This window comes from Scyliorhinus torazame, chromosome 2 (genome assembly GCF_047496885.1).
Source record: "Scyliorhinus torazame isolate Kashiwa2021f chromosome 2, sScyTor2.1, whole genome shotgun sequence".
Taxonomy (NCBI): Eukaryota; Metazoa; Chordata; class Chondrichthyes; order Carcharhiniformes; family Scyliorhinidae; genus Scyliorhinus; species Scyliorhinus torazame.
In genome coordinates this window covers 129,600,988-129,616,123 of record NC_092708.1, presented here as the reverse complement: position 1 = coordinate 129,616,123, position 15,136 = coordinate 129,600,988, and positions in this window count along the sequence as shown.

The window sequence follows — 15,136 nt, the reverse complement described above, 5'->3', positions numbered from 1 at the left end:
GTGAAGTCTGGAGGATGTTTGTCTCCATGGTGAAGTCTGGAGGATGTTTGTCGCCATGGTGAAGTCTGGAGGATGTTTGTCGCCATGGTGAAGTCTGGAGGATGTTTGACTCCATGGTGACGTCCCGGGAGGATATTTGTCTCCATGGTGACGTCCCGGGAGGATGTTTGTCTCCATGGTGACGTCCCGGGAGGATGTTTGTCTCCATGGTGACGTCCCGGGAGGATGTTTGTCTCCATGGTGACGTCTGGAGGATGTTTGTCGCCATGGTGAAGTCTGGAGGATGTTTGACTCCATGGTGACGTCCCGGGAGGATGTTTGACTCCATGGTGAAGTCTGGAGGATATTTGTCTCCATGGTGACGTCCCGGGAGGATGTTTGTCTCCATGGTGAAGTCTGGAGGATGTTTGTCTCCATGGTGAAGTCTGGAGGATGTTTGACTCCATGGTGACGTCCCGGGAGGATGTTTGTCTCCATGGTGACGTCCCGGGAGGATGATTGTCTCTATGGTGACGTCCCGGGAGGATGTTTGTCTCCATGGTGAAGTCTGGAGGATGTTTGTCTCCATGGTGAAATCTGGAGGATGTTTGTCGCCATGGTGAAGTCTGGAGGATGTTTGACTCCATGGTGGTGTCCCGGGAGGATGTTTGTCTCCATGGTGACATCACGGGAGGATGTTTGTCTCCATGGTGACGTCTGGAGAATGTTTGACTCCATGGTGACGTCCCGGGAGGATGTTTGACTCCATGGTGACGTCCCGGGAGGATGTTTGTCGCCATGGTGATGACCCGGGAGGATGTTTGACTCCATGGTGATGACCCGGGAGGATGTTTGTCTCCATGGTGACGTCCCGGGAGGATGTTTGAGTCCATGGTGACGTCCCGGGAGGATGTTTGACTCCATGGTGATGACCCGGGAGGATGTTTGACTCCATGGTGATGACCCGGGAGGATGTTTGTCTCCATGGTGACGTCCATGGAGGATGTTTGAGTCCATGGTGACGTCCCGGGAGGATGTTTGACTCCATGGTGACGTCCCGGGAGGACGTTTGAGTCCATGTTGACGTCCCGGGAGGATGTTTGACTCCATGGTGATGACCCGGGAGGTTGTTTGAGTCCATGGTGAAGTCTGGAGGATGTTTGTCGCCATGGTGATGAACCGGGAGGATGGTTGAGTCCATGGTGACGTCCCGGGAGGATGTTTGAGTCCATGGTGACGTCCCGGGAGGATGTTTGACTCCATGGTAATGACCCGGGAGGATGTTTGAGTCCATGGTGACGTCCCGGGAGGATGTTTGAGTCCATGGTGATGACCCGGGAGGATGTTTGACTCCATGGTGACGCCCCGGGAGGATGTTTGACTCCATGGTGAAGTCTGGAGGATGTTTGTCGCCATGGTGAAGTCTGGAGGATGTTTGTCTCCATGGTGAAGTCTGGAGGATGTTTGTCGCCATGGTGAAGTCTGGAGGATGTTTGTCGCCATGGTGAAGTCTGGAGGATGTTTGACTCCATGGTGACGTCCCGGGAGGATATTTGTCTCCATGGTGACGTCCCGGGAGGATGTTTGTCTCTATGGTGACGTCCCGGGAGGATGTTTGTCTCCATGGTGAAGTCTGGAGGATGTTTGTCTCCATGGTGAAATCTGGAGGATGTTTGTCGCCACCTGAAGTCTGGAGGATGTTTGACCCCATGGTGGTGTCCCGCGAGGGTGTTTGTCGCCATGGTGATGACCTGGGAGGATGTTTGACTCCATGGTGACGTCCCGGGAGGATGTTTGAGTCCATGTTGACGTCCCGGGAGGATGTTTGACTCCATGGTGATGTCCCGGGAGGATGTTTGTCTCCATGGTGACATCCTGGGAGGATGTTTGTCTCCATGGTGACGTCTGGAGGATGTTTGACTCCATGGTGACGTCCCGGGAGGGTGTTTGTCGCCATGGTGATGACCTGGGAGGATGTTTGACTCCATGGTGACGTCCCGGGAGGATGTTTGAGTCCATGTTGACGTCCCGGGAGGATGTTTGACTCCATGGTGATGACCCGGGAGGATGTTTGACTCCATGGTGACGTCTGGAGGATGTTTGTCGCCATGGTGATGACCCGGGAGGATGTTTGACTCCATGGTGATGACCCGGGAGGATGTTTGACTCCATGGTAACGTCCCGGGAGGTTGTTTGACTCCATTCTGGCGTCTGGAGGATGTTTGAGTCCATGGTTGTCAGGATATGCGGACACATACAGAATGATATACAGACAAGCAGCTAATGGACACAGAGAACAGGACATGACCAATAGGCAGGCAGGACACTCAGAGGTGGGATCTGAGTATAAAAGACACGAGGCACTCACACTCCACCTCTTTCCATTGATGAACATCTAGAGAGTCAGTCAAGGATGTTGTTACAATCTCACACCCCCACCACGTGTCTAAGACCTCGTCTGGTGCAGTCAGACAGAGAAACCACACTTAAGTTAGCAGAGAGTCGAACCCACAGAGAACTGTGCTAACTGTGCTATTAGTTCAATAAACCTGATTGAACTAATTTCAAGGTCTGGAGTATCTTTTTGATCCATGCTGCATCCAGTTGCAGCCAGTGTTATACCAGAGTACCTAACATGGTGACGTCCCGGAAGGATGTTTGTCTCCATGGTGACGTCTGGAGGGTGTTTGACTCCATGGTGACGTCTGGAGGATGTTTGACTCCATGGTGACGTCTGGAGGATGTTTGTCGCCATGGTGACGTCACAGGAGGATGTTTGTCTCCATGGTGACGTCCCGGGAGTATGTTTGGCTCCATGGTGATGACCCGGGAGGATGTTTGTCACCATGGTGACGTCCCGGGAGGATGTTTGATTCCATGGTGAAGTCTGGAGGATGTTTGTCTCCATGGTGACGTCCAGGGAGGATGTTTGACTCCATGGTGATTACCTGGGAGGATGTTTGACTCCAGGGTGGCGCCCCAGGAGGATGTTTGTCTCCATGGTGACGTCCCGGGAGGATGTTTGTCTCCATGGTGAAGTCTGGAGGATGTTTGTCTCCATGGTGACGTCCCGGGAGGATATTTGTCTCCATGGTGACGTCCCAGGAGGATGTTTGTCTCTATGGTGACGTCCCGGGAGGATGTTTGTCTCCATGGTGAAGTCTGGAGGATGTTTGTCTCCATGGTGAAGTCTGGAGGATGTTTGTCTCCATGGTGAAATCTGGAGGATGTTTGTCGCCATGGTGAAGTCTGGAGGATGTTTGACTCCATGGTGGTGTCCCGGGAGGATGTTTGTCTCCATGGTGACATCCCGGGAGGATGTTTGTCTCCATGGTGACGTCTGGAGAATGTTTGACTCCATGGTGACGTCCCGGGAGGATGTTGAATCCATGTTGACGTCCATGGAGGATGTTTGAGTCCATGTTGACGTCCCGGGAGGATGTTTGACTCCATGGTGACGTCCATGGAGGATGTTTGAGTCCATGTTGACGTCCCGGTAGGAAGTTTGACTCCATGGTGATGACACGGGAGGATGTTTGAGTCCATGGTGAAGTCTGCAGGATGTTTGTCGCCATGGTGATGACCTGGGAGGATGTTTGTCTCCATGGTGACGTCCATGGAGGATGTTTGAGTCCATGGTGACGTGCCGGGAGGATGTTTGACTCCATGGTGACGTCCCGGGAGGATGTTTGACTCCATGGTGATGACCCGGGAGGATGTTTGACTCCATGGTGACGTCCCGGGAGGATGTTTGACTCCATGGTGATGACCCGGGAGGATGTTTGTCTCCATGGTGACGTCCATGGAGGATGTTTGAATCCATGTTGACGTCCCGGGAGGATGTTTGACTCCATGGTGATGACCCGGGAGGATGTTTGAGTCCATGGTGAAGTCTGGAGGATGTTTGTCGCCATGGTGATGACCCGGGAGGATGTTTGTCTCCATGTTGACGTCCCGGAAGGATGTTTGAGTCCATGTTGACGTCCCGGAAGGATGTTTGACTCCATGGTGATGACCCGGGAGGATGTTTGAGTCCATGTTGACGTCCCGGAAGGATGTTTGACTCCATGGTGATGACCCGGGAGGATGTTTGAGTCCATGTTGACGTCCCGGAAGGATGTTTGTCGCCATGGTGATGACCCGGGAGGATGTTTGAGTCCATGTTGACGTCCCGGAAGGATGTTTGACTCCATGGTGATGACCCGGGAGGATGTTTGAGTCCATGGTGAAGTCTGGAGGATGTTTGTCGCCATGGTGATGACCCGGGAGGATGTTTGAGTCCATGGTGAAGTCCCGTGAGTATGTTTGTCGCCATGGTGATGACCCGGGAGGATGTTTGACTCCATGGTGATGACCCGGGAGGATGTTTGTCTCCATGGTGACGTCCCGGGAGGATGTTTGACTCAATGGTGACATCCCGGGAGGATGTTGACTCCATGCTGACGTCGGGAGGATGTTTGACTCCATGGTGACGTCCCGGGAGGATGTTTGTCGCCATGGTGATGACCTGGGAGGATGTTTGACTCCATGGTGATGACCCGGGAGGATGTTTGTCTCCATGGTGACGTCACGGGAGGATGTTTGACTCCATGGTGACGTCCCGGGAGGATGTTTGACTCCATGGTGACGTCCCGGGAGGATGTTTGTCGCCATGGTGATGACCCGGGAGGATGTTTGACTCCATGGTGATGACCCGGGAGGATGTTTGTCTCCATGGTGACGTCCATGGAGGATGTTTGAATCCATGTTGACGTCCCGGGAGGATGTTTGACTCCATGGTGATGACCCGGTAGGTTGTTTGAGTCCATGGTGAAGTCTGGAGGATGTTTGTCGCCATGGTGATGACCCGGGAGGATGGTTGATTCCATGGTGACGTCCCAGGAGGATGTTTAACTCCATGGTAATGACCCGGGAGGGTGTTTGAGTCCATGGTGACGTCCCAGGAGGATGTTTGACTCCATGGTTATGACCCGGGAGGATGTTTGACTCCATGGTGAAGTCTGGAGGATGTTTGCCTCCATGGTGACGTCTGGAGGATGTTTGTCTCCATGGTGAAGTCTGGAGGATGTTTGTCGCCATGGTGAAGTCTGGAGGATGTTTGTCTCCATGGTGAAGTCTGGAGGATGTTTGTCGCCATGGTGAAGTCTGGAAGATGTTTGTCGCCATGGTGAAGTCTGGAGGATGTTTGACTCCATGGTGACGTCCCGGGAGGATATTTGTCTCCATGGTGACGTCCCGGGAGGATGTTTGTCTCCATGGTGACGTCCCGGGAGGATGTTTGTCTCCATGGTGACGTCCCGGGAGGATGTTTGTCTCCATGGTGACGTCTGGAGGATGTTTGTCGCCATGGTGAAGTCTGGAGGATGTTTGACTCCATGGTGACGTCCCGGGAGGATGTTTGACTCCATGGTGAAGTCTGGAGGATATTTGTCTCCATGGTGACGTCCCGGGAGGATGTTTGTCTCCATGGTGAAGTCTGGAGGATGTTTGTCTCCATGGTGAAATCTGGAGGATGTTTGTCGCCATGGTGAAGTCTGGAGGATGTTTGACTCCATGGTGGTGTCCCGGGAGGATGTTTGTCTCCATGGTGACATCACGGGAGGATGTTTGTCTCCATGGTGACGTCTGGAGGATGTTTGACTCCATGGTGATGACCCGGGAGGATGTTTGAGTCCATGGTGACGTCCCGGGAGGATGTTTGACTCCATGGTGACGTCCCGGGAGGATGTTTGTCGCCATGGTGATGACCCGGGAGGATGTTTGACTCCATGGTGATGACCCGGGAGGATGTTTGTCTCCATGGTGACGTCCCGGGAGGATGTTTGAGTCCATGGTGACGTCCCGGGAGGATGTTTGACTCCATGGTGATGACCCGGGAGGATGTTTAACTCCATGGTGATGACCCGGGAGGATGTTTGTCTCCATGGTGACGTCCATGGAGGATGTTTGAGTCCATGGTGACGTCCCGGGAGGATGTTTGACTCCATGGTGACGTCCCGGGAGGACGTTTGAGTCCATGTTGACGTCCCGGGAGGATGTTTGACTCCATGGTGATGACCCGGGAGGTTGTTTGAGTCCATGGTGAAGTCTGGAGGATGTTTGTCGCCATGGTGATGAACCGGGAGGATGGTTGAGTCCATGGTGACGTCCCGGGAGGATGTTTGAGTCCATGGTGACGTCCCGGGAGGATGTTTGACTCCATGGTAATGACCCGGGAGGTTGTTTGAGTCCATGGTGACGTCCCGGGAGGATGTTTGAGTCCATGGTGATGACCCGGGAGGATGTTTGACTCCATGGTGACGCCCCGGGAGGATGTTTGACTCCATGGTGAAGTCTGGAGGATGTTTGTCGCCATGGTGAAGTCTGGAGGATGTTTGTCTCCATGGTGAAGTCTGGAGGATGTTTGTCGCCATGGTGAAGTCTGGAGGATGTTTGTCGCCATGGTGAAGTCTGGAGGATGTTTGACTCCATGGTGACGTCCCGGGAGGATATTTGTCTCCATGGTGACGTCCCGGGAGGATGTTTGTCTCTATGGTGACGTCCCGGGAGGATGTTTGTCTCCATGGTGAAGTCTGGAGGATGTTTGTCTCCATGGTGAATTCTGGAGGATGTTTGTCGCCATCTGAAGTCTGGAGGATGTTTGACCCCATGGTGGTGTCCCGCGAGGGTGTTTGTCGCCATGGTGATGACCTGGGAGGATGTTTGACTCCATGGTGACGTCCCGGGAGGATGTTTGAGTCCATGTTGACGTCCCGGGAGGATGTTTGACTCCATGGTGATGTCCCGGGAGGATGTTTGTCTCCATGGTGACATCCTGGGAGGATGTTTGTCTCCATGGTGACGTCTGGAGGATGTTTGACTCCATGGTGACGTCCCGGGAGGGTGTTTGTCGCCATGGTGATGACCTGGGAGGATGTTTGACTCCATGGTGACGTCCCGGGAGGATGTTTGAGTCCATGTTGACGTCCCGGGAGGATGTTTGAGTCCATGTTGACGTCCCGGGAGGATGTTTGACTCCATGGTGATGACCCGGGAGGATGTTTGAGTCCATGGTGACGTCCCGGGAGGATGTTTGAGTCCATGGTGATGACCCGGGAGGATGTTTGACTCTATGGTGACGGCCCGGGAGGATGTTTGACTCCATGGTAATGACCCGGGAGGATGTATGAGTACATGGTGACGTCCCGGGAGGATGTTTGAGTCCATGGTGACGTCCCAGGAGGATGTTTGACTCCATGGTGATGACCCGGGAGGATGTTTGACTCCATGGTGACGTCTGGAGGATGTTTGTCGCCATGGTGATGACCCGGGAGGATGTTTGACTCCATGGTGATGACCCGGGAGGATGTTTGACTCCATGGTAACGTCCCTGGAGGTTGTTTGACTCCATTCTGGCGTCTGGAGGATGTTTGAGTCCATGGTTGTCAGGATATGCGGACACATACAGAATGATATACAGACAAGCAGCTAATGGACACAGAGAACAGGACATGACCAATAGGCAGGCAGGACACTCAGAGGTGGGATCTGAGTATAAAAGACACGAGGCACTCACACTCCACCTCTTTCCATTGATGAACATCTAGAGAGTCAGTCAAGGATGTTGTTACAATCTCACACCCCCACCACGTGTCTAAGACCTCGTCTGGTGCAGTCAGACAGAGAAACCACACTTAAGTTAGCAGAGAGTCGAACCCACAGAGAACTGTGCTAACTGTGCTATTAGTTCAATAAACCTGATTGAACTAATTTCAAGGTCTGGAGTATCTTTTTGATCCATGCTGCATCCAGTTGCAGCCAGTGTTATACCAGAGTACCTAACATGGTGACGTCCCGGAAGGATGTTTGTCTCCATGGTGACGTCTGGAGGGTGTTTGACTCCATGGTGACGTCTGGAGGATGTTTGACTCCATGGTGACGTCTGGAGGATGTTTGTCGCCATGGTGACGTCACAGGAGGATGTTTGTCTCCATGGTGACGTCCCGGGAGTATGTTTGGCTCCATGGTGATGACCCGGGAGGATGTTTGTCACCATGGTGACGTCCCGGGAGGATGTTTGATTCCATGGTGAAGTCTGGAGGATGTTTGTCTCCATGGTGACGTCCAGGGAGGATGTTTGACTCCATGGTGATTACCTGGGAGGATGTTTGACTCCAGGGTGGCGCCCCAGGAGGATGTTTGTCTCCATGGTGACGACCCGGGAGGATATTTGGCTCCATGGTGACGTCCCGGGAGGATGTTTGATTCCATGGTGATGACCCGGGAGGTTGTTTGTCTCCACGGTGACGTCCCAGGAGGATGTTTGACTCCACGGTGATGACCCGGGAGGTTGTTTGTCTCCATGGTGACGTCCCAGGAGGATGTTTGTCGCCATGGTGAAGTCTGGAGGATGTTTGACTCCATGGTGACGTCCCGGGAGGATGTTTGTCTCCATGGTGACGTCCCAGGAGGATGTTTGTCTCTATGGTGACGTCCCGGGAGGATGTTTGTCTCCATGGTGAAGTCTGGAGGATGTTTGTCTCCATGGTGAAATCTGGAGGATGTTTGTCGCCATGGTGAAGTCTGGAGGATGTTTGACTCCATGGTGGTGTCCCGGGAGGATGTTTGTCACCATGGTGACATCCCGGGAGGATGTTTGTCTCCATGGTGACGTCTGGAGGATGTTTGACTCCATGGTGACGTCCCGGGAGGATGTTTGAGTCCATGTTGACGTCCCGGGAGGATGTTTGACTCCATGGTGATGACCCGGGAGGATGTTTGAGTCCATGGTGACGTCTGCAGGATGTTTGTCTCCATGGTGATGACCTGGGAGGATGTTTGAGTCCATGGTGACGTCCCGGGAGGATGTTTGACTCCATGGTGACGTCCCGGGAGGACGTTTGACTCCATGGAGACGTCCCGGGAGGATGTTTGACTCCATGGTGACGTCCCAGGAGGATGTTTGACTCCATGGTGATGACCCGGGAGGATGTTTTAGTCCATGGTGACGTCCCGGGAGGATGTTTGACTCCATGGTGATGACCCGGGAGGATGTTTGAGTCCATGGTGAAGTCTGGAGGATGATTGTCGCCATGGTAATGACACGGGAGGATGTTTGAGTCCATGGTGAAGTCCCGTGAGTATGTTTGTCGCCATGGTGATGACCCGGGAGGATGTTTGACTCCATGGTGATGACCCGGGAGGATGTTTGTCTCCATGGTGACGTCCCGGGAGGATGTTTGACTCAATGGTGACATCCCGGGAGGATGTTGACTCCATGCTGACGTCGGGAGGATGTTTGACTCCATGGTGACGTCCCGGGAGGATGTTTGTCGCCATGGTGATGACCTGGGAGGATGTTTGACTCCATGGTGATGACCCGGGAGGATGTTTGTCTCCATGGTGACGTCCCGGGAGAATGTTTGAGTCCATGGTGACGTCCCGGGAGGATGTTTGACTCCATGGTGACGTCCCGGGAGGATGTTTGACTCCATGGTGACGTCCCGGGAGGATGTTTGTCGCCATGGTGATGACCCGGGAGGATGTTTGACTCCATGGTGATGACCCGGGAGGATGTTTGTCTCCATGGTGACGTCCATGGAGGATGTTTGAGTCCATGTTGACGTCCCGGGAGGATGTTTGACTCCATGGTGATGACCCGGGAGGTTGTTTGAGTCCATGGTGAAGTCTGGAGGATGTTTGTCGCCATGGTGATGACCCGGGAGGATGGTTGAGTCCATGGTGACGTCCCGGGAGGATGTTTAACTCCATGGTAATGACCCGGGAGGATGTTTGAGTCCATGGTGACGTCCCAGGTGGATGTTTGACTCCATGGTTATGACCCGGGAGGATGTTTGACTCCATGGTGAAGTCTGGAGGATGTTTGACTCCATGGTGACGTCTGGAGGATGTTTGTCTCCATGGTGAAGTCTGGAGGATGTTTGTCGCCATGGTGAAGTCTGGAGGATGTTTGTCTCCATGGTGAAGTCTGGAGGATGTTTGTCGCCATGGTGAAGTCTGGAGGATGTTTGTCGCCATGGTGAAGTCTGGAGGATGTTTGACTCCATGGTGACGTCCCGGGAGGATATTTGTCTCCATGGTGACGTCCCGGGAGGATGTTTGTCTCCATGGTGGCGTCCCGGGAGGATGTTTGTCTCCATGGTGAAGTCTGGAGGATGTTTGTCTCCATGGTGAAGTCTGGAGGATGTTTGTCTCCATGGTGAAGTCTGGAGGATGTTTGACTCCATGGTGGTGTCCCGGGAGGATGTTTGTCTCCATGGTGACATCCCGGGAGGATGTTTGTCTCCATGGTGACGTCTGGAGGATGTTTGACTCCATGGTGACGTCCCGGGAGGATGTTTGTCTCCATGGTGACGTCTGGAGGATGTTTGACTCCATGGTGACGTCCCGGGAGGATGTTTGTCTCCATGGTGAAGTCTGGAGGATGTTTGACTCCATGGTGACGTCCCGGGAGGATGTTTGTCTCCATGGTGACGTCCCGGGAGGATGTTTGTCTCTATGGTGATGTCCCGCGAGGATGTTTGTCTCCATGGTGAAATCTGGAGGATGTTTGTCGCCATGGTGAAGTCTGGAGGATGTTTGACTCCATGGTGGTGTCCCGGGAGGATGTTTGTCTCCATGGTGACATCCCGAGAGGATGTTTGTCTCCATGGTGACATCTGGAGGATGTTTGACTCCATGGTGACGTCCCGGGAGGATGTTTGACTCCATGGTTATGACCCGGGAGGATGTTTGACTCCATGGTGAAGTCTGGAGGATGTTTGACTCCATGGTGACGTCTGGAGGATGTTTGTCTCCATGGTGACGTCTGGAGGATGTTTGTCGCCATGGTGAAGTCTGGAGGATGTTTGTCTCCATGGTGAAGTCTGGAGGATGTTTGTCGCCATGGTGAAGTCTGGAGGATGTTTGTCGCCATGGTGAAGTCTGGAGGATGTTTGACTCCATGGTGACGTCCCGGGAGGATATTTGTCTCCATGGTGACGTCCCGGGAGGATGTTTGTCTCCATGCTGACGTCCCAGGAGGATGTTTGTCTCTATGGTGACGTCCCGGGAGGATGTTTGTCTCCATGGTGACGTCCCGGGAGGATGTTTGTCTCCATGGTGACGTCCCGGGAGGATGTTTGTCTCCATGGTGACGTCTGGAGGATGTTTGTCGCCATGGTGAAGTCTGGTGGATGTTTGACTCCATGGTGACGTCCCGGGAGGATGTTTGACTCCATGGTGAAGTCTGGAGGATATTTGTCTCCATGGTGACGTCCCGGGAGGATGTTTGTCTCCATGGTGAAGTCTGGAGGATGTTTGTCTCCATGGTGAAATCTGGAGGATGTTTGTCGCCATGGTGAAGTCTGGAGGATGTTTGACTCCATGGTGGTGTCCCGGGAGGATGTTTGTCTCCATGGTGACATCACGGGAGGATGTTTGTCTCCATGGTGACGTCTGGAGGATGTTTGACTCCATGGTGATGACCCGGGAGGATGTTTGAGTCCATGGTGACGTCCCGGGAGGATGTTTGACTCCATGGTGACGTCCCGGGAGGATGTTTGTCGCCATGGTGATGACCCGGGAGGATGTTTGACTCCATGGTGATGACCCGGGAGGATGTTTGTCTCCATGGTGACGTCCCGGGAGGATGTTTGAGTCCATGGTGACGTCCCGGGAGGATGTTTGACTCCATGGTGATGACCCGGGAGGATGTTTGACTCCATGGTGATGACCCGGGAGGATGTTTGTCTCCATGGTGACGTCCATGGAGGATGTTTGAGTCCATGGTGACGTCCCGGGAGGATGTTTGACTCCATGGTGACGTCCCGGGAGGACGTTTGAGTCCATGTTGACGTCCCGGGAGGATGTTTGACTCCATGGTGATGACCCGGGAGGTTGTTTGAGTCCATGGTGAAGTCTGGAGGATGTTTGTCGCCATGGTGATGAACCGGGAGGATGGTTGAGTCCATGGTGACGTCCCGGGAGGATGTTTGAGTCCATGGTGACGTCCCGGGAGGATGTTTGACTCCATGGTAATGACCCGGGAGGATGTTTGAGTCCATGGTGACGTCCCGGGAGGATGTTTGAGTCCATGGTGAAGTCTGGAGGATGTTTGTCGCCATGGTGAAGTCTGGAGGATGTTTGTCTCCATGGTGAAGTCTGGAGGATGTTTGTCGCCATGGTGAAGTCTGGAGGATGTTTGTCGCCATGGTGAAGTCTGGAGGATGTTTGACTCCATGGTGACGTCCCGGGAGGATATTTGTCTCCATGGTGACGTCCCGGGAGGATGTTTGTCTCTATGGTGACGTCCCGGGAGGATGTTTGTCTCCATGGTGAAGTCTGGAGGATGTTTGTCTCCATGGTGAAATCTGGAGGATGTTTGTCGCCATCTGAAGTCTGGAGGATGTTTGACCCCATGGTGGTGTCCCGCGAGGGTGTTTGTCGCCATGGTGATGACCTGGGAGGATGTTTGACTCCATGGTGACGTCCCGGGAGGATGTTTGAGTCCATGTTGACGTCCCGGGAGGATGTTTGACTCCATGGTGATGTCCCGGGAGGATGTTTGTCTCCATGGTGACATCCTGGGAGGATGTTTGTCTCCATGGTGACGTCTGGAGGATGTTTGACTCCATGGTGACGTCCCGGGAGGGTGTTTGTCGCCATGGTGATGACCTGGGAGGATGTTTGACTCCATGGTGACGTCCCGGGAGGATATTTGTCTCCATGGTGACGTCCCGGGAGGATGTTTGTCTCTATGGTGACGTCCCGGGAGGATGTTTGTCTCCATGGTGAAGTCTGGAGGATGTTTGTCGCCATGGTGAAGTCTGGAGGATGTTTGTCGCCATGGTGAAGTCTGGAGGATGTTTGACTCCATGGTGACGTCCCGGGAGGATATTTGTCTCCATGGTGACGTCCCGGGAGGATGTTTGTCTCTATGGTGACGTCCCGGGAGGATGTTTGTCTCCATGGTGAAGTCTGGAGGATGTTTGTCTCCATGGTGAAGTCTGGAGGATGTTTGTCTCCATGGTGAAATCTGGAGGATGTTTGTCGCCATGGTGAAGTCTGGAGGATGTTTGACTCCATGGTGATGTCCCGGGAGGATGTTTGTCTCCATGGTGACATCCTGGGAGGATGTTTGTCTCCATGGTGACGTCTGGAGGATGTTTGACTCCATGGTGACGTCCCGGGAGGGTGTTTGTCGCCATGGTGATGACCTGGGAGGATGTTTGACTCCATGGTGACGTCCCGGGAGGATGTTTGAGTCCATGTTGACGTCCCGGGAGGATGTTTGACTCCATGGTGATGACCCGGGAGGTTGTTTGAGTCCATGGTGAAGTCTGGAGGATGTTTGCCGCCAAGGTGATGACCCGGGAGGAGGTTTGAGTCCATGGTGACGTCCCGGGAGGATGTTTGAGTCCATGGTGATGACCCGGGAGGAGGTTTGACTCCATGGTGACGGCCCGGGAGGATGTATGACTCCATGGTAATGACCCGGGAGGATGTTTGAGTCCATGGTGACATCCTGCGAGGATGTTTGACTCCATGTGACGTCAGCATGGAGACAAACATCCTCCCGGGACGTCACCATGGAGACAAATATCCTCCCGGGACGTCACCATGGAGTCAAACATCCTCCCACGTTTGAGTCCACGTTGACGTCCCGGGAGGATGTTTGAGTCCATGGTGATGACCCGGGAGGATGTTTGACTCCATGGTGATGACCCGGGAGGATGTTTGAGTCCATGGTGACGTCCCGGGAGGATGTTTGAGTCCATGGTGAAGTCTGGAGGATGTTTGTCGCCATGGTGATGACCCGGGAGGATGTTTGAGTCCATGGTGAAGTCCCGTGAGTATGTTTGTCGCCATGGTGATGACCCGGGAGGATGTTTGACTCCATGGTGATGACCCGGGAGGATGTTTGTCTCCATGGTGACGTCCCGGGAGGATGTTTGACTCAATGGTGACATCCCGGGAGGATGTTGACTCCATGCTGACGTCGGGAGGATGTTTGACTCCATGGTGACATCCCGGGAGGATGTTTGTTGCCATGGTGATGACCTGGGAGGATGTTTGACTCCATGGTGATGACCCGGGAGGATGTTTGTCTCCATCGTGACGTCCCGGGAGAATGTTTGAGTCCATGGTGACGTCCCGGGAGGATGTTTGACTCCATGGTGACGTCCAGGGAGGATGTTTGACTCCATGGTGACGTCCCGGGAGGATGTTTGACTCCATGGTGGCGTCCCGGGAGGATGTTTGTCGCCATGGTGATGACCCGGGAGGATGTTTGACTCCATGGTGATGACCCGGGAGGATGTTTGTCTCCATGGTGACGTCCATGGAGGATGTTTGAGTCCATGTTGACGTCCCGGAAGGATGTTTGACTCCATGGTGATGACCCGGGAGGTTGTTTGAGTCCATGGTGAAGTCTGGAGGATGTTTGTCGCCATGGTGATGACCCGGGAGGATGGTTGAGTCCATGGTGACGTCCCGGGAGGACGTTTGACTCCATGGTAATGACCCGGGAGGATGTTTGAGTCCATGGTGACGTCCCAGGAGGATGTTTGACTCCATGGTGAAGTCTGGAGGATGTTTGACTCCATGGTGACGTCTGGAGGATGTTTGTCTCCATGGTGAAGTCTGGAGGATGTTTGTCGCCATGGTGAAGTCTGGAGGATGTTTGTCTCCATGGTGAAGTCTGGAGGATGTTTGACTCCATGGTGGTGTCCCGGGAGGATGTTTGTCTCCATGGTGACATCACGGGAGGATGTTTGTCTCCATGGTGACGTCTGGAGGATGTTTGACTCCATGGTGATGACCCGGGAGGATGTTTGAGTCCATGGTGACGTCCCGGGAGGATGTTTGACTCCATGGTGACGTCCCGGGAGGATGTTTGTCGCCATGGTGATGACCCGGGAGGATGTTTGACTCCATGGTGATGACCCGGGAGGATGTTTGTCTCCATGGTGACGTCCCGGGAGGATGTTTGAGTCCATGGTGACGTCCCGGGAGGATGTTTGACTCCATGGTGATGACCCGGGAGGATGTTTGACTCCATGGTGATGACCCGGGAGGATGTTTGTCTCCATGGTGACGTCCATGGAGGATGTTTGAGTCCATGGTGACGTCCCGGGAGGATGTTTGACTCCATGGTGACGTCCCGGGAGGACGTTTG